Consider the following 22,910-nt stretch of genomic DNA (forward strand, 5'->3'; position numbering starts at 1 on the left):
TTCACCGCTGAGAACTAAAAGGGACTGCTCAGTTTTTATTCTAAAACTGCAAAATGTTCTCTCCCTAAGGGTAAGAATGTCACTTCACAAGAGCGTATCCATCCACACATGTTTCTACCCTTGCGACCACCAAATACCCTAACAGCAACCGTGTGTCCGTTTTATCTTTTGTGCCTAACACAACGCTAACACTCAAGTTTTCAGAGAATTAATTATTTCAAACACAACACAGATTGTCCCAAGAGATTTACATAAATGCGAATTAATTTAACTGTTGTTTTCACAACAATGGGGTTATGTATGGAATAGCACATCAGGCAAGTGACCTCCGGCTTTGTTGGTACATACACACACTCTTTTGTCGAATTTTCATGACCATTTTGCATAAATGTAACTGAATTTCATTGATGCAGCGTTTAATTTCCTCCTTCAATGCACGGGTAATTGTAGGCGTAAATCTTTGACTTCAAATAACCCCATAAAAAATCTAATGGTGTTAAATCACATGATCTAGGGGGCTAATTCTGATCACTGAAACTACATGTCCAAGAGATGTCTCATGCAGTAATTGAATTGTTTCACTGGAAATAGAGTGATATGAAAAGTATGACAAGGAGAGAGGAAGAAGGGCGCCAACTTGGGCTTTCTGGGCCTAGAATTCGAAAAACTTACTTTACTTTACTTTTAGCGAAAAAACCTACTTTCTGGGCCTGGAATTTTAAAAGCTCGAGATTTTTGAAGTAACGAACGACAGGAAATAAATGACACTTGATATATGGTATGTGGCACCATCTTGATGAACCCACATGTCATCCACATTAATATCATCGAATTTAGGCAGCAAAAACTCTTATCATGTTACGATATCGATCATCAGTCAGTAGCACTCACTGCTTTACCAGCCTTATTTTTAAAGAAGTATGGTCCAATGTTGTGTACAGCCCAAAATCCGCACCAAACAGTGACATGTTGTGGATGCATTTTTTTTTGACAGTCACGTATGGGTTGTCGAAGCCCAAATGCGGCAATTTTGACGATTAACAAACCATCAAGGTGAAAATGTACCTAGTTCCTTGCTTAGGAGGATTTTGCTTGAAAAATCAGCATCCACTTGATGATGTTGACTAATCCATTCAATGAACTCTCTTCACTGTGCAGAGCCATTAGGCATCAGTTCTGGTGTCAATTGAATTTTGTAAGCATGTAGATTAGTGAGTATATCCTGTAGAGCTTCTTGAAATTTGTAGTTCCTGTCCACGACGTCGAATTGTTATTCCTGGGCTTTCACCAACATTTTCACGCATTGCTTCCATATTGACATTTTTGCGGCTTGTTTTTGGATGACCAGTATGTTTAGCATCACCAATTGATCCAATCTCCCTAAATTTTTCAATTACTGTCTTCAGTTGCCGAAGTTTATTCAATATTCCGGACATATTTTGTATGAAATTTGTAAACTGTGGCCACCAAACTGTCATTCTTTCAACAATAAAAACTCGTTCTCTCGTGTAATGCTCCATTTTTAATAACTCTGAACTGTCAGCTGTCAAAACGTTTTTGTTTTGTTGTTAACACTTTAGTGCACAAATTAACGCAAATTCAAATCTTTCGTGAATTTTGGGATGCTTTATAAATACAAAATAAACTTTGAGACTATTATTGGTCACCAGGAATTGAAGCCCAGCAAAGAAAAAGCTTAAGTGCTCAACCCAAGTGATTTGCAGAATGGTCTATGTTTTATTTCTATGGTTTCACTTGAGTTGTATATCGTCGGTGATGTGACAATACCTCCTATCTGCTTTTTCATGAATTTTGTAAGAGAGAATTCAAACTTTTTTTAGGTCACCTCCTGTTTTCATATGATATTTTTGAAGTTATACTTCTTTAGGCACGAGGGTGAATTTTTACATTCCCTGGCGCCTGCGCACACCGACAGTATGGTATTATTTGCTACATCTTTATGTAGCTGAAATAAGGTGTGCGTGAAAAGAATATATTATTAGTGTTTTTAGTAAATATATTTATTATAATTTTTGTGTCTTTGGATTTTGCTTCCTCGGTAATAAGATATTTTATAATAATAGTAAGTATTATATTTAAAGTATTTTTGTATACTTCACTTGGTCTATTAAATTTGTCAGTATGTACGAGAAATCTTGTAACCTGTCAAAGCTAAACGAATATAGCTCAATGGTAGAGCGTGTGACCGGAGATCGTGAGGTCCCCGTTTCAAATCCGTGTATTTTCTATTTTTTTTAATTGTTGGTATTGTTTTAATAAAAATTATTGGAAAGTAGTAAGTAAAAATTAATTTAATCTTTAAATAAAATACAAATAACCTGTTGAAAGTATATTTATTTCGTTGAAATCATATAATAGAAGTATAACTTCTTATAGTCCATTCTTTTACGGTTTTTGCTCTAAATCTTAAAGAACCGCTTGGTTTGACATGAAATTTGGCATACGTATAGCTTACATGTCAAAGAAAAAAAGTGATATTGTGCCGATGTGTGCTTTTGCCCTGGGGGTGACTTTCACCCCCTGTTGGGGGTGAAAAAATATATGTCCAAAATAAGTCCGGAAATGGGTAAACTGACTAATTTTAAGTAACTTTTGTTCTATAGAGCTTTTTCGCCAAGTCAACACTTTTCGAGTTATTTGCGAGTGAATATGTTCATTTTTCAACAAAGTAACCACATTTTTGGACAGTTTTTCGCAAATAACTCAAAAAGTAAGTATTTTGTCCAAAAAAAAACGTTCTTAGCAAAAATATAGCACATAAAAAAGTAAAAAAAAGGTGTACTCGTTAGGTCTCTGGATCTCGTAGAACCAGAGTTATAGCCAATAAAAAATAGATTCATATTCACCAAATTTCAAATAGAATATTTCGACGTGAAATATCCAAAAAATTAAGCACTTTTTGGGGAAAACCTATTATAACTTTTTTAAAGTGTTTTTACAAATGTTTTTACAAAAAGTTTCTAGCATTAAATTTAAGCAAGTTACGCTCAAAATAAAGTTGGTCCCTTTTGTTTTTGCAAAAAAAAATCGGGAAGACCACCCCCTAATTAGCAATAAAATTAATCGTTACCGCTCCACAAATTATTTTACTTATGTTGTGTTTATATGATCTGTAAGTTTGATCGAGTCCAAGTGCTTATTTTTGAAACAATTTGGTTTCAAAGTAAAATTTTTAAAAATTTAAATTTTGAAAAATATGCTTTTTTTCAAAATAACTTAAAAATTGTTAGATACCAAAAATCTCGAAAAACAAAAAAGTCAGAATTGCTTTTCTGAATATCATGTATTTTTTTGTTTTTCTGTTAGACAAAAATTGATTAAGATTTGGTGTTTCTAAATTTGCATACATTCGTGATCAGTGACTCGTTTAATCCCTTTTAACTACAGCCCTCTCAATAATAAGGACTTTGAACCGATGAAACTTACCGATCATATAAACAATATATACACAAGTCAAGAAACGTGTGAAGTCGTAACGATTAAGTTCATTTAAGATACTAATTAGCGGGTGATTTTCTCGATTTTTTTACCAAAACCAAAAGGGACTAACTTTATTTTGAGCGTAACTTGTTTAATTTTGATGTTAGAAATTTTTTTTATGAAACAAAAATGAAGATTTTTTTAAACACTTTAAATAAGTTGTAATGAATTTTCCCGGAAATGTGCTTAATTTTTGGTTATTCCACGTTAAAGTATTCCATTGGGAATTTGACGAATATGAACCTATTTTTCATTAGCTATAACTCTGCTTCTACTAGGTGTAGAGACGTGATGTATACACCATTTTTTTAAATTTTTTACAGGCTATATTTTTGCTAAAAATTTTTTTTCGACAAAATACTTACTATTTGAGTTATTTACGAAAAACCGTCTAAAAGCGTGGTTATTTTGTTGAAAAAATGAACATATTCACTGTCAAATAACACGAAAAGTATTGACTTACTGAAAAAACTCTATAGAAGAAAAGTTACTTAAAATTAGCCAGTTTATCCATTTCCTGACTTTCTTTGGACGAATATTTTTCACCCCCAAGAGGGGGTGAAAACCACCCCCAGGGCAAAAGCACATATTGGCACAATATAACTTTTTTTCTTTGACTTGTTAGCTATGTGTATGCCAAATTTCATGTCAATACAAGCGGTTCTTTAAAATTTAGAGGTTTTGCAATATTTTACCGTTAAAGAACGGACTATTACGTGCGTACAAAGTACACACACATTCTTTTTTTGACTTGTTTTGTAGTAAATTAAACTTTTTATTTACGATAAATAGATATTTATTCATTTGAATAGGTTACCCTAATATACAATCAATGTAGAGAATAGATATTACAAATAATTTACAAAATCGAATATAAATAAGCAACATCAAATGAAATTGAAACAAACTTTAAATAAATTTTACAACATATAATACCATACAATACCCACCCATAAAATTAACATAATAAAGTATTACATCACTTGTTTCTAATATACAGCTTAAGTTTGGTTTTAAAAGATTTTAGTGACATCGTATTTTTTAATTCACCCGGTAGAGCGTTAAACTCATTAAAACCCCTGAATACTAATGAATTCATCGTCATTCTATAATTTGTTTTTGCTATGTAAATATTCCCCATATTTCTTGTAGAATAATCATGCCCATTTTTATTGTACACTATAAACTGCTTAAAGTAATCTGGAGCTACATTATTAAGTATTTTATAAACCAAAATCATTGTATAATAATACAGTTTCTCTTCAATTGTGAACCAATTTAAAACATGTAGCATATATGATACAGGTGTAAGTCGATTTGTTTTCAATATAATTCTCATGCCACGATTTTGTAGTTTTTATACTTGATTGAGTTTATTTAAATTAAACATATACAATATAGTTGCGCAGTACTCAAAATGTGGCTGAATAATTGAATTAAAAACTGTAATTTTAGCTTGAGTCGATATATTTTGTGATATTCGGCTAAAAAAATATAGTTTTTTCGTTATTTTACGGACAATATAATCAAAATGATGATTAAAATTCAAACAACTATCAATTTGAAACCCCAACTATTTAACACATCTTACAATACCAATCTTTTCATTTTTTACTTGTAGCAGAATGTTATCGGTATTTAATTGGCTATATTTGTGTTTTGTTGTAAAGATCATTGCTTCAGTTTTGGAAATATTTAATTTTAATTTATTTGATGTCAAGTATTTAGCCATTTTTTCTAATACTATAATCGCTACTTCAACTATAACTGTATCACTACAAAAATTTATTTTCTAAATTTTATTATTATTATTATATTATTTATTTTCTATTTATTTACTAAAAAACATGTTAAAACTTACATATGAAAACAGGAAATGACCCTAAAAAAAGTTTGAAATCTCTCTTACAAAATTTATGAAAAAGCAGATAGAAGGTATTGTCACATCACCGACGATATAAGAAATCTCGGATATCGTCAGTTTACTGTCAAAACAAGCTAATTCCAGTTTCAAAACTTTTGATAAATCTGTATTTTAAATTTTAAATTGAAATGAAAAATGGTTGCAATTTAAAAATGATCTAATGGCTGAAAACGTAAATATTAGTACAAACGAAAAACTTAACCTAACTGGCACTTGTCTTGGTTTACCAGAACTAGATTGTAAATGATAAATATTGTTTTATTTTAACAGACAACCATACTTATCTGTTTTTGGCCGAATAAAAGCTTTTTGAGCCTCTTTTGTTTCCCACATTTAAAATCTGTTTTCCCACATTTAACATACTTTTGTACAATACATTATTTGATAATTTTTGAGTACAAAAGAATATTTAATTCGACGAAAAGTGGAGCTGGCTTGTATTGGCAGTAAGCCGACGAACGTTTATATTTTGTATGTTTTGCATTGCTTTTTATAATAGACCATAATTTACTAAGTTCTCAAAACTATTTTTAGTCGAATTAACTCGCGTACACGTCAAGAGGAACCTTCTCTTTTATATGTAAGTGCCATTCCCTACAGTTAAGGTAATTTGTACGAATCTTCTTTTAGAATGTAAACTTTTAGTGTTTAATGCATTTAAACACTGTATCGAATTTTCCACTTTAACTTATTTTTTCCTTTTATAATTGACTCATTTGTTAGAACGCATTTCCGGCAACGTTTTTATTCATACAGCAAAATATCAGCAAGTGGGGCTGTTGCTGATCCTATTTAACCAAAACCTCAAGTAATCGAAAAATCCACTAGGAAGAATTTCCTGTAGCTGGCTGTATACCATTAATTACAAGTAAAATTTAATAAAAAAAAAAAAAAAAAATTTTGGTCTTGGTAAAAGGTATATTATTTTAAAAAGCCCTATAGGGCTACAAACATCGAACAGAACGTTTTCGCTCTAAAAAGAGCATCATCAGTGTTGCCTAAAATAAGTATAACCATATTAATTATCAAAATGTTGAACTTAAAGTGATGACCAAGGTAGAATCAAAGTTTGGTTATACTTACAAGAACATGGTGAGCCAACCAAAAAATACGAAGGTCAAAGCCTTTCAAAAATGGACTAAAAGTCACATCAAAATGCTAACATAGCAAATTCCAAAGGATGGATATAATCCCTAAGGATATGGCCCTAGGATAACATATGACTCCCACACGTTGTAAGTGGGTCAAAGGTAACAAATTAGGTCATTATGTTACAAGAGCTGACAGGCAACTAAGATGTGAGATATCAAAAGCGAATCTGTCTGATGTCAAGACAACAATTGTCAATGGAACTTGAAGTATCATGAAAAATTGGTTACACAGCTACTAAATTTATAGTTGTTTATAGTACAAGCAATGATAACAGCTAACATCAGTGTGTTGGAATTATAAAAATAAAGAGTTAGTGAGAATAGATTATCTAGATGTAAAATAGAAGGGGGGAATTTGAGTACCCACAATCATCAATGAAGTGTACGTAAATTGATGAAGAAAGGTAGGCAAAACAACATACAGATAATGTAATGTATGGTTTATGTTTTGAAATTAGATAAATTATATTTGTGAACCAACACAAATGATGGCTGAGAGACTGGCTGAAAAACTAGAGACAAAATAGGGGTCGTGATATCAAATGCTGAAAAAGTTGTAAATGCAAAATCTTATTTATAAATTAATAAAATATAGATGGGTTCATCAACACAAATTTACAAGACTGAAAAGGTTGTATTACAAGCTTAGTCCAAATTTCTTTATTATGTCCTTTTATGTTAAATAACATCTAGGGCAAAGAAAAATTAATAACTTGGATAAAAGTGTCTAAGCTACAACTAAAGTGGGGTCAGATGAAGATAAGTGTTGAGTAAGATTATTGAGTATATGAGAAAATTAAAAATTGTGTTTATTTGAGATAGATGAGTTTGTGGTATATAAAGTAAATTTGACATCACTATTGAGACTAATGAACATTATTGAGAGACTGGGGACTCCAGAGACCAGGCAACCAAACAAACCAAATGATGAATGAAAGGTTGGCTGAATGGAATAACTACTAGATGTGTGAAACTTGAAAGATATATTGTACAGTATTATTGGTTGATTTAGTTTAGAATGAAATAGTTATGATTGGACACTAAACGAAAAACGGTTTGAAAAGATGATGTGGAGAGAATGGGATATATATTGAATAGATATAGTTGTGTACAAGTTGTGACAAATGGATGTTGCGGATATAGTTGAAATTGCTTTGTTTGGGAGAAGAAAAATTTTTTTGAAGAAAGGATTAGATGATTATCGAAAATTGAGTGAACATGTGGATGTGTGTGAATAAGAAGAGAAAAGAAAGAAATAGAACAATATTGGTAGATGCGAATAATTAGGAGAAATAAATTTATTTCTCCTAATTATTCGCATCTACCAATATTGTTCTATTTCTTTCTTTTCTCTTCTTATTCACACACATCCACATGTTCACTCAATTTTCGATAATCATCTAATCCTTTCTTCAAAAAAATTTTTCTTCTCCCAAACAAAGCAATTTCAACTATATCCGCAACATCCATTTGTCACAACTTGTACACAACTATATCTATTCAATATATATCCCATTCTCTCCACATCATCTTTTCAAACCGTTTTTCGTTTAGTGTCCAATCATAACTATTTCATTCTAAACTAAATCAACCAATAATACTGTACAATATATCTTTCAAGTTTCACACATCTAGTAGTTATTCCATTCAGCCAACCTTTCATTCATCATTTGGTTTGTTTGGTTGCCTGGTCTCTGGAGTCCCCAGTCTCTCAATAATGTTCATTAGTCTCAATAGTGATGTCAAATTTACTTTATATACCACAAACTCATCTATCTCAAATAAACACAATTTTTAATTTTCTCATATACTCAACAATCTTACTCAACACTTATCTTCATCTGACCCCACTTTAGTTGTAGCTTAGACACTTTTATCCAAGTTATTAATTTTTCTTTGCCCTAGATGTTATTTAACATAAAAGGACATAATAAAGAAATTTGGACTAAGCTTGTAATACAACCTTTTCAGTCTTGTAAATTTGTGTTGATGAACCCATCTATATTTTATTAATTTATAAATAAGATTTTGCATTTACAACTTTTTCAGCATTTGATATCACGACCCCTATTTTGTCTCTAGTTTTTCAGCCAGTCTCTCAGCCATCATTTGTGTTGGTTCACAAATATAAATTATCTAATTTCAAAACATAAACCATACATTACATTATCTGTATGTTGTTTTGCCTACCTTTCTTCATCAATTTACGTACACTTCATTGATGATTGTGGGTACTCAAATTCCCCCTTCTATTTTACATCTAGATAATCTATTCTCACTAACTCTTTATTTTTATAATTCCAACACACTGATGTTAGCTGTTATCATTGCTTGTACTATAAACAACTATAAATTTAGTAGCTGTGTAACCAATTTTTCATGATACTTCAAGTTCCATTGACAATTGTTGTCTTGACATCAGACAGATTCGCTTTTGATATCTCACATCTTAGATCTTAGTTGCCTGTCAGCTCTTGTAACATAATGACCTAATTTGTTACCTTTGACCCACTTACAACGTGTGGGAGTCATATGTTATCCTAGGGCCATATCCTTAGGGATTATATCCATCCTTTGGAATTTGCTATGTTAGCATTTTGATGTGACTTTTAGTCCATTTTTGAAAGGCTTTGACCTTCGTATTTTTTGGTTGGCTCACCATGTTCTTGTAAGTATAACCAAACTTTGATTCTACCTTGGTCATCACTTTAAGTTCAACATTTTAATAATTAATATGGTTATACTTATTTTAGGCAACACTGATGATGCTCTTTTTAGAGCGAAAACGTTCTGTTCGATGTTTGTAGCCCTATAGGGCTTTTTAAAATAATATACCTTTTACCAAGACCAAAATTTTTTTTATTAAATTTTACTTGTAATCGAAAAATATACACTTCTCCAAAAAAATTAACACACCACTTCAATAAATCAATTTAATTTGTAATGGCAAGGAATAAAAAAAAAGAAACTTTTTCGTATATTTTTTGTTTCTTTGTGTTTGTTGCCGAGAAACAAAACTATTCGCTGTGAGCCGATGAGTAGAGGGGATTAAATAGTTTTCGCCAACGCTGTTAGTGACAGTTTTGTACATTTAACAATTTTACCAGAAAAGTTCAAGTTTCAAACCGCGAGAGAGCGCTACCGTCGAAACTCACAGCGAATAAAAACAGAGATAACCTTTAAATCATAGGTTCTCAAACTTATTTTGTCTGCCGCCCACATCGAAAATTAATTATTTTCTAGCGCCCCCCATTTTTTTTTACTTTACTACATCTTAAGAATCACAATCGCAGTCATTATTTTAATAATTAAATTATGCGTGTCATGTGAAAATAAGACTTTCTGATGAGAGTAATTTAAAACACCATTTTGTAATATTAGAAAAACTTTTATTCATGTTATTAAAACAAACATTTCAATTTGAATTTTAAAACTAATCTAATGTGAAGGATGAATCTGATGATTTTTAACAAGTTTGTTAATATCAGGCTCGAATTTACTCAAAAACAGCCGTAAGTCACCGCGTTTGGTAATCTGCAACCGATTTCTCTTTTTAGTTAGCAACTTTGTCACAGCACTAAATCCACGTTCACACAAATACGATGATGGGAATGCTATCAAAAATAGTTGAACGATGGACCACAATCCAGGGTACAATTGCGGGATTAGCCTTTGTAGCCAAAATTCTTGGTATCCATTTTTGAATTTTATTTTTATTTCCTCGTTCGTTGTCAGTTCTATGAGTTCTTCTTCCAGCTGGGGTGATCCTGCTGTGTTGACATTTGAAAAAGGATCCAACACCCAGTCCGGTATTTCCAAGTTTAAAATGTCCTGGAATCGTTCTGTGAAATTCCTGCGGAGGTTCTCCAAATGTTGGCAGTAAACAAGCAAGTCGTCGTTGTTGAAGGATACTGCTGACAAATTAGGGAAATTGTGAAACTCACGTCTACCGATATTATTCTTGTATAAGAGCAGTTTAGCTACAAAAGCAGCAATGACATTTTTTGTTTTAATCAAATTCGAGTCGTCACCTTGAAGTTGGAGATTGACATATTAAATAATTTATATAGGTCTGTCAAGTACGCAATATCATTCTTTGAAGTGATGAGGTTGTCGTTCAATTCTTTGTATTTGTTTTCCAAGAACTCTATCACAGACTCAAACAGATTGTAAAATCGAGTCAGACAGTTACCTCTTGATAACCAACGTACTTCTGTGTGAAATAGCAATCGGTTGAAATCTTCATCATTAGCAACACAAAGCTGATTAAATAATCGGTCATTTAAAGAGCTGTTTCGGATTTTATTGACTGCTGTGATGATATATTGCAGTGATTGAGAGAGACGCTCACTCAAATTTCTCGCAACCAAATGTTGTCTATGAACGACGCAATGTACAGCGAGCACATCTGGAATTTTATTTTTTAAGTACGCTATGAAGCCTTTGTGACGTCCTGTCATAGCCGGAGCGCCATCCGTAGCAGCTGATATAATATTCTTCAGTGGAATTTCTTTCTCATCACAAAATTTTTCCAGTGTATTAAATATGGTCTCTCCTTTTGTATCGGTCTCTAAATTTCTGGCAAATAATAGTTCTTGACATATTTTATCATTTTTAATAAACCTCACGTATGACAGCAACAATGCTTCACCAGTTGGTAAAGTGGACTCATCTAACTGAATTGAGAATTTAGAAGTCTTCAGATGATTGCACAACGACTCTTTAATGTTTTCAGCCATCTCATCAATTCGTCTTTGCAAGGAACTATTGCTCAAAGGAATTTTTCGGATAATATCTGCCGCTGGTTTATGGAGCACAGTAGTTATTACTTCTTTTATTGCCGGTAAAATTAAATCCTCTCCAATAGTGTGAGGTTTACCTGTTCGAGCAATTAGCAAGGAGATATTGTAGGAAGCTCGGAGTCCGTCCTCGTCTTGCTTAGAAGCCGCTGAAAAAAGTTTTGACACAGTTGGCTGAGCTGCGTGCTTCTTTTCCAAGTCTTGAAAATAAGTCACATTTTTGTCTTTTTTATCTGAATGCATTTTATTCAAATGATCTTGCAACCTTGAGGGTTTCATCGCTTCATTCGAAAATGTTTTTTGACAAAGAAGGCACATAGGCGAAGATGGATTTGTAGGATTTTCAATAAATCCATATTTTATATATTCCGCGCTGTACTGCCGTTTCTTCTTTTTTGCTTCCGACATAATTTTGTCTTCAAAAATGCCGAAGTAAAGAATCGAGTATTAAAAACTTGCTAATGACACCACTCACAGTATTCTTACTGAGCAAATTAGGCACTGTACGTACAGCACTTTATCTCGTCACTAAATTCACTTGTTTTCGTAATAACGCGATGCTCCTTGACGTCTGAGACGTTCAGTCCCTAGTAGAGCAGATTGTCGAATGACATGACTGGATGGCGTGCGCTTTTATATGAGGCAGCGGGCGGGCTTCGCCTCGGCCTCGGCAGCGGGCGGGGAATCGATAAAAAGCGGTATTATAACCAGTAGGTAGGTTTTCCTCTCAGAGAGCTAGAGTATTATTATATTTTCTAGAAAAAGCAGTTTTGATATTTTTGAGTATTCTTTAAAGATAATTTTTGTAATAGAATTGTGTTGTTTTTTTTTGATATTTGAATAAACTGATTAATTATTGTGGTAAAAAATTAAATTAGCCATTGCCCCTGTAAACCGCTTCAACGCCCCCAATCTTCTCTGTGCCCTTTACCGCCCCCCTAGAGGCCTCCAGCGCCCACAAGGGGGCGTTATCGCCCACTTTGAGAACCACTGCTTTAAATAATTCACATAAACTTCTTTATTTCAATGGCCTCTTGCGTAAGGAGTCATCCAGTCGCAGGAACTTATATATAAGATATTATAATTATAATAAATATTTTAAAGTTGTGCGTTAAATTCTTGGAGAAGGGTATATAGAAACTCCATTAAAATGATCTAAAAGAAATGTCAACTTTGGCTGTTTTATTTTTATTAGTTGCTTTAGTGCAATACGATCCCGTAGTTTCTTCGGGGAATAACTTTTTAAATATTTAGACGAACGCTGCACAAATAAACGGTTTTTAAAGTAATGTTGTCTATCAGTGCATTTTTTGAGAACCTGACACCTGGTTGACTGGATTTAGGTTTTTAATATTCTGAGAATTTTGCTTTCCAGATCAAAAGGTGAAGAAATTTATATTTTTTTGAAGTATTACCAAGGGAATCTTTGTTCTTTTGTATTCTTTTGTAAGTCTCTAAAGTTTTAGAAGATATTTAGTCCGTTCTTTAACGGTAAAATATTGCAAAACCTCTAAATTTTAAAGAACCGCTTGGATTGACATGAAATTTGGCAAACACATAGCTAATAAGTCAAAGAAAAAAAGTGATATTGTGCCGATATGTGCTTTTGCCCTGGGGGTGGTTTTCACCCCCTCTTGGGGGTGAAAAAATATTCGTCCAAAGAAAGTCAGGAAATGGATAAACTGGCTAATTTTAAGTAACTTTTTTTCTATAGAGTTTTTTCACTAAGTCAATACTTTTCGAGTTATTTGGCAGTGAATATGTTCATTTTTTCAACAAAATAACCACGCTTTTAGACGGTTTTTCGCAAATAACTCAAATAGTACGTATTTTGTCGAAAAAACATTCTTAACAAAAATATAGCCTGTAAAAATTTTTAAAAAATGGTGTACATATCACGTCTCTACACCTAGTACAATCAGAGTTATAGCTAATGAAAAATAGGTTCATATTCGTCAAATTCCAATTGAAAGCCCAAAGAACATTTCGGGGAAAACTCATTACAACTTATTTAAAGTGTTTAAAAAAAGCTTCATTTTTGTTTTATAAAAAAAATTCTAGCATCAAAATTAAACAAGTTACGCTGAAAATAAAGTTAGTCCCTTTTGGTTTTGGTAAAAAAATCGAGAAAATCACCCCCTAATTAGTATCTTAAACGAACTTAATCGTTACGACTTCACAAGTTTCTTGACTCGAGTATATATTGTTTATATGATCTGTAAGTTTCATCGGTGCAAAGTCCTTATTATGGAAAGGGCTGTAGTTAAAAGGGGTTGAACGAGTCACCGATCACGATTATATGCAAATTTAGAAACTCCAAATCTTAATCAATTTTTGTCTAACAGAAAAACAAAAAAATACATGATATTCAGAAAAGCAAACTTGACTATTTTTGTTTTTCGAGATTTTTGGTATCTCATAACAATTTTTAAGTTATTTTGAAAAAAGCATATTTTTCAAAATTTAAATTTTCAAAAATTTTACTTTGAAACCAATTTTTTTCAAAAATAAGCACTTGGAATCGATGAAACTTACAGATCATATAAACACAACATAAGTAAAATAATTTGTGGAGCGGTAACGATTAATTTCATTTAAGTTGCTAATTAGGGGGTGGTCTTCCCGATTTTTTTTTTGCAAAAACAAAAGGGACCAACTTTATTTTGAGCGTAACTTGCCTAAATTTAATGTTAGAAACTTTGTGTAAAAACAGAAATAGAGCTTTTTTACACTTTAAAAAAGTTAAAATGAGTTTTCCCCAAAAAGTGCTTAATTTTTTGGATAGTTCACGTCGAAATATTCTATTTGAAATTTGGTGAATATGAATCTATTTTTCATTGGCTATAACTCTGGTTCTACGAGATCCAGAGACCAAACGCGTACACCATTTTTTTTTACTTTTTTATAGGCTATATTTTTGATGAGAACGTTTTTTCGACAAAATACTTACTTTTTGAGTTATTTGCGAAAAACCGTCTAAAATGTGGTTATTTTGTTTAAAAGTGAACATATTAACTCGCAAATAACTCGAAAAGTGTTGACTTAACGAAAAAGCTCTATAAAACAAAAGTTACTTAAAATTAGTCAGTTTACCCAGTTCCGGACTTATTTTGGAGATATATTTTTTCACCCCAAAGAAGGGGTGAAAGTCACCCCCAGGGCAAAAGCACACATCGGCACCATATCACTTTTTTTCTTTGACATGTAAGCTATACGTATGCCAAATTTCATGTCAATCCAAGCGGTTCTTTAAAATTTAGAGCAAAAACCGTGAAAGAATGGACTAATTGTTGCAACATGCCATAAAACAGTTCTGATAGATCCAAAACTTATTCTTAAGTTTTCAGCAATATCTACCTTTTTTTATTGGTATCTATAACTACCAAGCTTACAATAATACAAGTCCGCACTCAACTCGACGCCATTTAAAAGATTTATATATACATTTAAGATTTTGTGTTTACTTTTGTGAAACTTTAACAGTTTTTGGGGGAAAAATTATGTTACGATCATAAACATATAATACGACAGAGAAAAGTGTTTGTAATTAGGGTATGCATCTCTTTCTCATCGGCGGGGTTTATCGAATGACGTTGGGTTTGTTGACCACGTGACTTTCTCACGTGATGATTAGAAAGAGATGCATACCCTAATTACAAACACTTTTCTTTGTAGCACTGGGGGAACAGTTGTAGATTGTAGCGCGCAGTCTAGGTACTATATGTCTATGGTTACGATGCTACAACCTCAGAAACGGCCAAAAATCGATGTTTTTTCACTTTTAGGTTAGGTAATCTCAGAAACCAGACTGGTTTGGCAATTTGAAGATGAGATTCAGTGCACAAAACAACCTTCTGAAAAGTATATTATGATCTCGAATTTTGGTTAATTTTGTCGGCTGAGTAATTCAACATAATCACTTTAAAAGTACTACCCTTGATGACAGATACCCTTTTTCCAAACTTTTCTTTTCTGGAAGGACCATGACAACAGTTCTTGTGCAATACTGTTTGGCTCTTCGAGTATTTTTCACGCCTAAACACGCGCAATTTTCGTAGGGCCTCGAATCGACCTTCGTTTCCACATCGTAGCTTTAGGCCCATTTTTTCAATTAAACAGTCCACGTTTTCTTTGCCTTTAACGAAGTTCTGACAAACCTGAACTAGGCGCTCTTGTTTCTCATAGGAACAAATTTTCCAGCTGTTTTAGGTTAAAATGTTTTGGCATGAACCAAATGAATGTTACATCCTTCGGCTATCCCGCGAATGGTTAGACATCGATTTGACCATATAAGTTGACAGAAATATCTGAAACCCTCAAGGTCAGTTTCAGTTACGCGACGTTGTTAGATCAATCGAGTTTCAAAGAATGTTCGGCCTTTTATTTGTTACCTGTTTTACAGTAAAATTTATTTCTGCTTCCTCCTGGGTAAATTTTTAAACATTGTATGTAATTTCTCGTGATTAACACGTTGACGGACAGAACGTCTATAGACGTCTAATTTGGATTGATTTAATGTGACACAACGTCTAGGGACGTTGCAATTTCCCTATAATTTCTACTTTGCAAAATATATCTAGTGTCACAACACTTGCTTATACATTTGACGCACTGTCCGTCAGTGTGTTAAACAAGCTATTAACCCCTTCGTGCCGGACCGTCATTCGGCAAGTCGGCTCCTATATACGGATTCTACCGTTTACCGAGCGGCTTCGCGCGGTCGGTTAAAATACAGTATCACACTACAACTAATTAAAGTTAATGTAATAATAACACTAATTTTAGAAATTAAACTATTTTTATTAAATTTATTATTCTACATAGTATGTGAGTTAAATTAAATTTTATCTATAAAATACTATTTTACACAAAAATTAGTAAAAAAAGATAAACAAGATAATTCGGATGGAATTCCCCAGATTATTTTGTGCTTGATATCGCCCCAGTCTCCTAATCTGGGAAATTCCATCCGAATTATCTTGCAAATGATAGTAAGGTAAGTTGTAAACAGTAGCACAGTACCTTCACCTCCCACACAATTCCATCAGTCAAACATCCAAACAACGTTATCACCAATCAAATTAACTAAATCTAATCTCCTTCTGGACATCGCCCACTTTTGGGCGTGGTTTTCCCACTTTTAGATTTGAATAAGGTAATTCGGACGAAAAAAAAATACCTGAAATATGATGAAGATGGTGTCACCGCCTTATGGCGAACGAAAACTCATGATGCACCCGTGTGCATCACCGTACTGACCGAACAGTCAAGCATGATGCACACGGGTGCATCACCGTACCGAAGGGGTTAAATGTATTATAAAAAAAACCTATTCAATGATTTTATCTGGCAATGTCGCAAAACCACTGATTTCATGCACAATGCACTTTAAATAGCAGTTTACTTTTTGCACTAACGCGTTCAACTGAAGTCTCCTCTCCTTGATTTGCTACCTGGGTGACCTTCGCCGTTTCATTATTTCTGTTTATTTGTACGAGAATCTCGTCTCGCTAAATAGGACTGTCAACCGTAGTGAAATACGTTGCTATGCAATTAAAAAAATCATCCTGGACTTGTCCCAGAATGTAAACTATGATTCTTCGAGACACATACAAAAAACTATATTTTACACTTCATGGACCTAGTGAAATATTACACGATTAGCTTTTTTAATTCTTCAGTAGTTTTTTTGTATTATCTTAATAGGAATCGTTGGCTATGAATCTCTGAAAGAAAACGTTGAATATACGTTTATAAACTAAAAATATTTGTTAAATGTGCTATTTTAGATTACAGTTTGTCAAATATACGTTGACACTTGGCCGTAATGATATTAGGCTCCACCTACGATGCGCAGTCAACAGAAACAATTCACCGAATGCGTTCCCACTTATTTTTCTGCGCAAGTGGAAAAAATCTGAAAGTGTCAACGAATATTTGATAAGCTGTAGCTATGCTTTTTGTTTATCTCTAAAATGCCATTATCCAGTTATATTTTATTCTGTTTGACCTCCGATCAGTAAATTATCACTTAAAAGACATTTTTGAATACTCGAGTATAATTTAAAAGGAACGTACCTTTTTTAGTATCCGCGTATTTTCTGTTCAAAAGGAATCTATTTTTAATAATGTAACTTTAGCTTTTGATATTCTGAAATATATTTAAGTTAATTTTATTATAGAACAAAAATGACTTAATTCGTTCCACCCATATCCTTATCACATATCCTTACTTACGTCCAAATAGCTATGAACACGAATGTGTTGGAACATGAAAGGAAGCCCTAATACAATTTGGAGGAAGCTGGCCAGTGGCCGGTACCATTAGAGATGCTGCTATTAAAATACTTGAAAAAATGTCGGGAAATCATTCAAAGCATAAATGACCTGTTGGTGGTAGACAAATGAAGTTAAAGAAAATATAAAAGACGAGAATTATATAAAGTTATATAAATGATATAAAAAGTGGCCAGAAAATAGGTCAAACACATATCTTCAAAACTATATGGTCGCCAAAAAGGAAGCGAAAGTAACTATATACCTTCGATCAACTTAAAACTAGGGGAGGCGAAACAGTGAGCAAAGAATGCAAAAGATTTTAAACAGATGTATCCGAGATGAAAAAAAAAATGCTAATTCACGAAAAATAGGTCAAAAATAGATGGCGAAAGTAGGTACTTACAGATTATTAAATTAAGAATTTTACAGAAAGGATACTTCTGATATTTCTGGGGATTTATTTAAGAGAATTACGGAAGTTTGACAAATTCCAGGCGAATACAGAAGCAGTACCTGTTGATAAAAACAACAAGAATGTACAAACTACAGGGCCAAAAAACTCACAAGAGTCACAATATGAAAATATGGGAGAGAGTAATAATTACTAATTACTATCAATTATTGATAGACGGATACGTGAAGAAACCGAAATATCCGATAATCAATTTGGGTTTATGCAGGCCAGATCTACAACAGATGCAATTTTCATTGAGGCAGTTGATGGAAAAATGCAGGAATAAAGAAACAAAACGCTCATATGGTATTCATTGATCTTTATAAAGCATGGGATAGAGTTCCTCGAGAGATTATCTACTGGGCACTAAATAAGAAAAATACCCTTGTTAGTTAAAAACTAGTTGAATGGAGGCCAACGAGCCGATAAACGTAGCAGAAGAAGACCACCAACACGATGGCAAGACGACTTACGAAAAACAACAAAAAACTGGATACAAAAAGCACAAGATAGAACACTTTGGAGACAAACAGGGGAGGCCTATGTCCAGCAGTGGATTGAAAGAGGCTGATGATGGTGAGTATGTAAAGATTCCAAAGATTGTGAGAGATATGTATGAGGGAGTAACAACTAGTATTGGGACATAATATCGTCCTATTAGAGGTAAAACTCACTAAGTGCACTTTTTTGAAATTTTGACATTTTCATCAATTTGAACTCGATACGCCATTGCCCAGCTCTGGAGAAGTCACCTGGGGCTCTAACCCTTCTAATTGCTGAGATAATTTATGGTACAATTCACTAAGTGCATTATTGTGAATTTAGGTGTCAGGGCAAAACTCATTAAAACTTATTATTGCACTTAGTGAATTTTTTCTGCCTGGAGTGCAATGTTGTGAATTTCGGTGTCAGGGCAAAACTCGTTAGAACTTATTATTGCATCTTAGTGAATTTTTCCTTACAGTCTGGAGTGCAATGTTGTGAATTTCGGTTTCAGGGTAAAACTCATTAAAACTTATTATTGCACTAAGTGAGTTTTTCCTTACAATCTGTAATGCCGAATGGGTACTTAGTGATCTTTCAAACAATACATTAGATAACAAAATCTATTTTGCGCGACTATTATTAAGCAGGAGACTGGTGTGTTATAATATAGTATCGTTAAAACTGTTCACTATATTTGTGTGCATTATTTGGTCGGCGATTGATTAAAGAAATATGAGCTTATAAATTTCGTTGTAACAGTAATAGCTTACATAAAGGGTAACATAATCTATTTTGCGATTAAGCAGGCGACTTTTGTGGATGTCATAAATGCCGAAAGAATTGCATTTATTTCAAAAAACGAAACTTATTGTTCATTTTTCAAATAATAGACTTATTTTGATAGTTCGTTATTTGTAAGTCAGCGAAATTTTATGGAGACGAATTCATTAACTTGTCAATATCCAATAAAAGTACAGAAATTGATCTAATATTGATTATATCATAGTTCCTGTGAGAAAACATGGCTGAAAATATCTGTTTTTATTTATTCTTTAAAGTTGCGTTAAAAAATTCCAATATTCAAGTCAGGTGAATTAAAAAAAACAATTTGGACCTTTAAATCGATTTTTCTCCACTTTTTGAAAAGTGTAGTTAGTGAGTTTTACCTATAATAGGACGATATATGGGAGAGACTGACAAATTTCATGTGAAAGTAGGATTGCACCAAGGCTCGGTGCTTAGTCTTTACTTATTCTCAATAGTTTTGGATCAGTTAACACTGAAACTACATACAGGGTAACATTTCCGGGTGTTTAATGTATGGTGATGTAGTGTTGGTAGGAAATAGTGAAAGTTAGAATAAAAACTGGAACAGTGGAGACAAGCTCTCGAAGAAAAAGGTTTAAAACTTAATAGATCAAAAACAGATTGTTTGGAATGATTGTGAAAAGTAATAGTTTTAAGTATCTAGGGTAATGGGGATATAGATGGAGATGCATGCAATAAAATTAGGATTGCCTAAACTGCCGGTTTCCAAAGTAAAGAGCCAGAGTAAAGCCAAAGAAGACTTGGGGAGACGCTTTGGCAGGACATGGGATATGTCGGTAAAGGGTAGTGATGTTGGTATGACTCAAGATAGAATCGTGTAGAGAAATGCAATTAGGGAAACCGAATGCATCTCCAGAATAATTTTTTAACTTTTCGGTCATATTGTTTCTTCTTGGATTTGCTGACCTATGTTTTATCACAAAACGAACATGTTTCTATATTTGTAAGGGAATTTTTTTTATTATAGAAGTAATAGATAAAATAGATTATTATTTATCACGACTTAAAGATTGGCGATGAATAAGTACTTATTATAAAATTATCAGTAAATCATACAGTAAGCTTTTAGAATCAGATGAAAATGAAGATGCTAAAATTGACGAACTACCTACCGTTTTTTTACTAGCATTGTAGCTTGTGTAGTTTAATATTCTTTTTGATAAACTTCAAATAAGGATTATATTTCACAAGTAAGTAATAATTTAGGAGCTCTTTTTATTGGACAACAAGTATTTTTTTAATGCAAAAATTATATCCTTTTTGTCGTGCTAGTTGTTCCACGGATCTCCTTATCGTACCCTTCCCACTTTTTTAATAGTTTATTATTTACCTTCACTATATTTTCTGTTTTATCATTCTTATTATTTTTGGTAAAACTTCTAGATTTTTTAAGTGTTTATAGGTAGGTATATTTCTTTTCTTTTCAATCTTTCAAAAGCTTGCTTAAAATATATGAAGAGTGCCATTGTCGGATTATTATATTCATGACTCTCAGCAGGATACCAAATGAGAAAAAAACAACTTGAAAATAATCTGCTATGCAGACGATGCAATATACTAATCTCTCAAAGTGAAGATGATTTACAACGTATGCTGCACCAATTTAACACAACCGCCAGAAACTTTAACATGTTCATTTCCAGAAGTGGAAGATCAAGTGAATTAGTCATGTGGCCAGTGGGGGTACAACGGCCTCCTTAATTCAGATGGACTTACCCAAGTTCTTTTTATGTATTTTGACCCTTAGAACACAAATTATTTAGGTAACAGATGATTGTTATAAACAAAGAACTTGGGGAATCACATAACAGCGATTTTTCGCAAAACAAAACATTTTTTTGTTTTTTTTTTTGGTTAATTCTAAGCAAAAAATGTTTTTACGAGTTTTTTCGTAGGAGATGCATAGTTTTCGACATAAACGCGGTTGAACTTTAAAAAAATCGAAAAATTGCAATTTTTGCACCCGAATAACTTTTGACTAAAAAATAAAATAGGAATTCTGCTTACCGCATTTGAAAGTTCAAGTCAAATTCTATTGGTTTTGATTATTTTCATTGCTAAAAATTAATTTTTTATTGTTAAACAAAGCTATAAACACATAGTGCTTGAATGATGTTTTCAATGCATTTCTCATTTGAAATCGAACGAGTATATTAAAACGCATGAATTGGGCACGGTAAACACTATGTGTTTATAGCTTTGTTTAACAACAAAAAAATTAATTTTTAGCAATGCAAATAATCAAAACCGATAGAATTTAACTTGAACTTTCAAATGCGGTAAGCAGAATTGCTATTTTATTGAAGTTATACTTCTTTAGGCGCGATTTCATTGAGGGTGAAATTTTAATAATCGTTCGTTCTAAAGTTCGTTACTAAATGTTTTAATTTATGTATTTATCAGTCCAGAAAAGGCGTGGAAAGAATATATTAGTGTTTTTAAATATATTTTTCTACAAACGTGTTAAAAATGCAATTTATAGCACTCCATAGGAGCGTTAAAAATGCTACTTTAAAGCACCGGTGCTTTAAAATTTTTAACGCACTGCAGTTAAAAGTGATAAGCATAAAAAAAATAGATATTAATAATACAACTTGCGCAATTTGAAAAAGGTGGTTTAAAAGGTTTTTTAAAATTTATTTTAAACTGTATTGCATTTTTCACATGTTTTTAGAAAAAAACTATTAAAATTTGTTAGAATATACAAAAATAAAAGTAGATGTTATTCTGATTTACGTATTGAGTATAGGCCAGTTTTGATGTAATGTCAAGAAAAATATAAAAAATGGAATGTCAGTCAAGTTCAAGTAAAAGTTTTTGTAGGTATTGTGCTGTAATTAAGAATGAATAAATTATAATTGTTAATATATAAGACGTTTTGTAGAAAAAATATTGTATGATTTAGATACGTGTTAAAAAGTACATTTTTAAGGCACTCATGTGAATTGCAGAATGAGCGAAGCGAATCTTTCACACGAAACTTTCCCATACGTGCCTTAAAATTGTACTTTTAACATTTATATCATAAATAACTATTATTATAATTTTTGTGTATTTGGACTTGTCTACCTCGGGAATATAGTCCTGTCGCCAGGGGGGGTACAACGGCCTCCTGTATTCAGAAGGACTTACCCAAGTTTTTTTTATGTATTTTGACCTGTAGAACACGAATTTTTTGGGTAACAGTTGATCCGGATGTCGATAAGATTGTTATAAACCAAGAAGTTGAGGAATCACATAACAGCGATTTCTCGCAAAACAAAACATTTTTTTGTATTTTTTGGGCCATTTTAACCAAAAAATGTTCCTTCAAATTTTTTCGTAGGATGCATAGTTTCCGAGATAAACGCGGTTGAACTTTCAAAAAATCGAAAAATTGGAATTTTTGAACCCGAAAAACTTTTGATTAAAAAATAAAATAGCAATTCTGCTTACCGCATTTGAAAGTTCAAGTCAAATTATATCGGTTTTAATTATTTGTATGGCCA

At 32.6% G+C, this 22,910-nt stretch overlaps 1 protein-coding gene across 1 annotated transcript in view; it reads left to right on the forward strand.

Annotated features, from left to right (window-relative positions):
• Nucleotides 1-20,458: 20,458 nt before the first annotated feature.
• Nucleotides 20,459-22,910, forward strand: part of LOC114340279 (transient receptor potential cation channel protein painless) — a 39,909-nt gene continuing 37,457 nt past the window's right edge. The window contains exon 1 of the mRNA XM_028291012.2: nucleotides 20,459-20,612. The gene's annotated coding sequence lies outside the window, so the exon portion shown is untranslated. The remainder of the gene's footprint in view (nucleotides 20,613-22,910) is intronic.

The sequence above is a fragment of the Diabrotica virgifera genome, chromosome 3 (assembly GCF_917563875.1).
Source record: "Diabrotica virgifera virgifera chromosome 3, PGI_DIABVI_V3a".
NCBI classification, from domain to species: Eukaryota; Metazoa; Arthropoda; class Insecta; order Coleoptera; family Chrysomelidae; genus Diabrotica; species Diabrotica virgifera.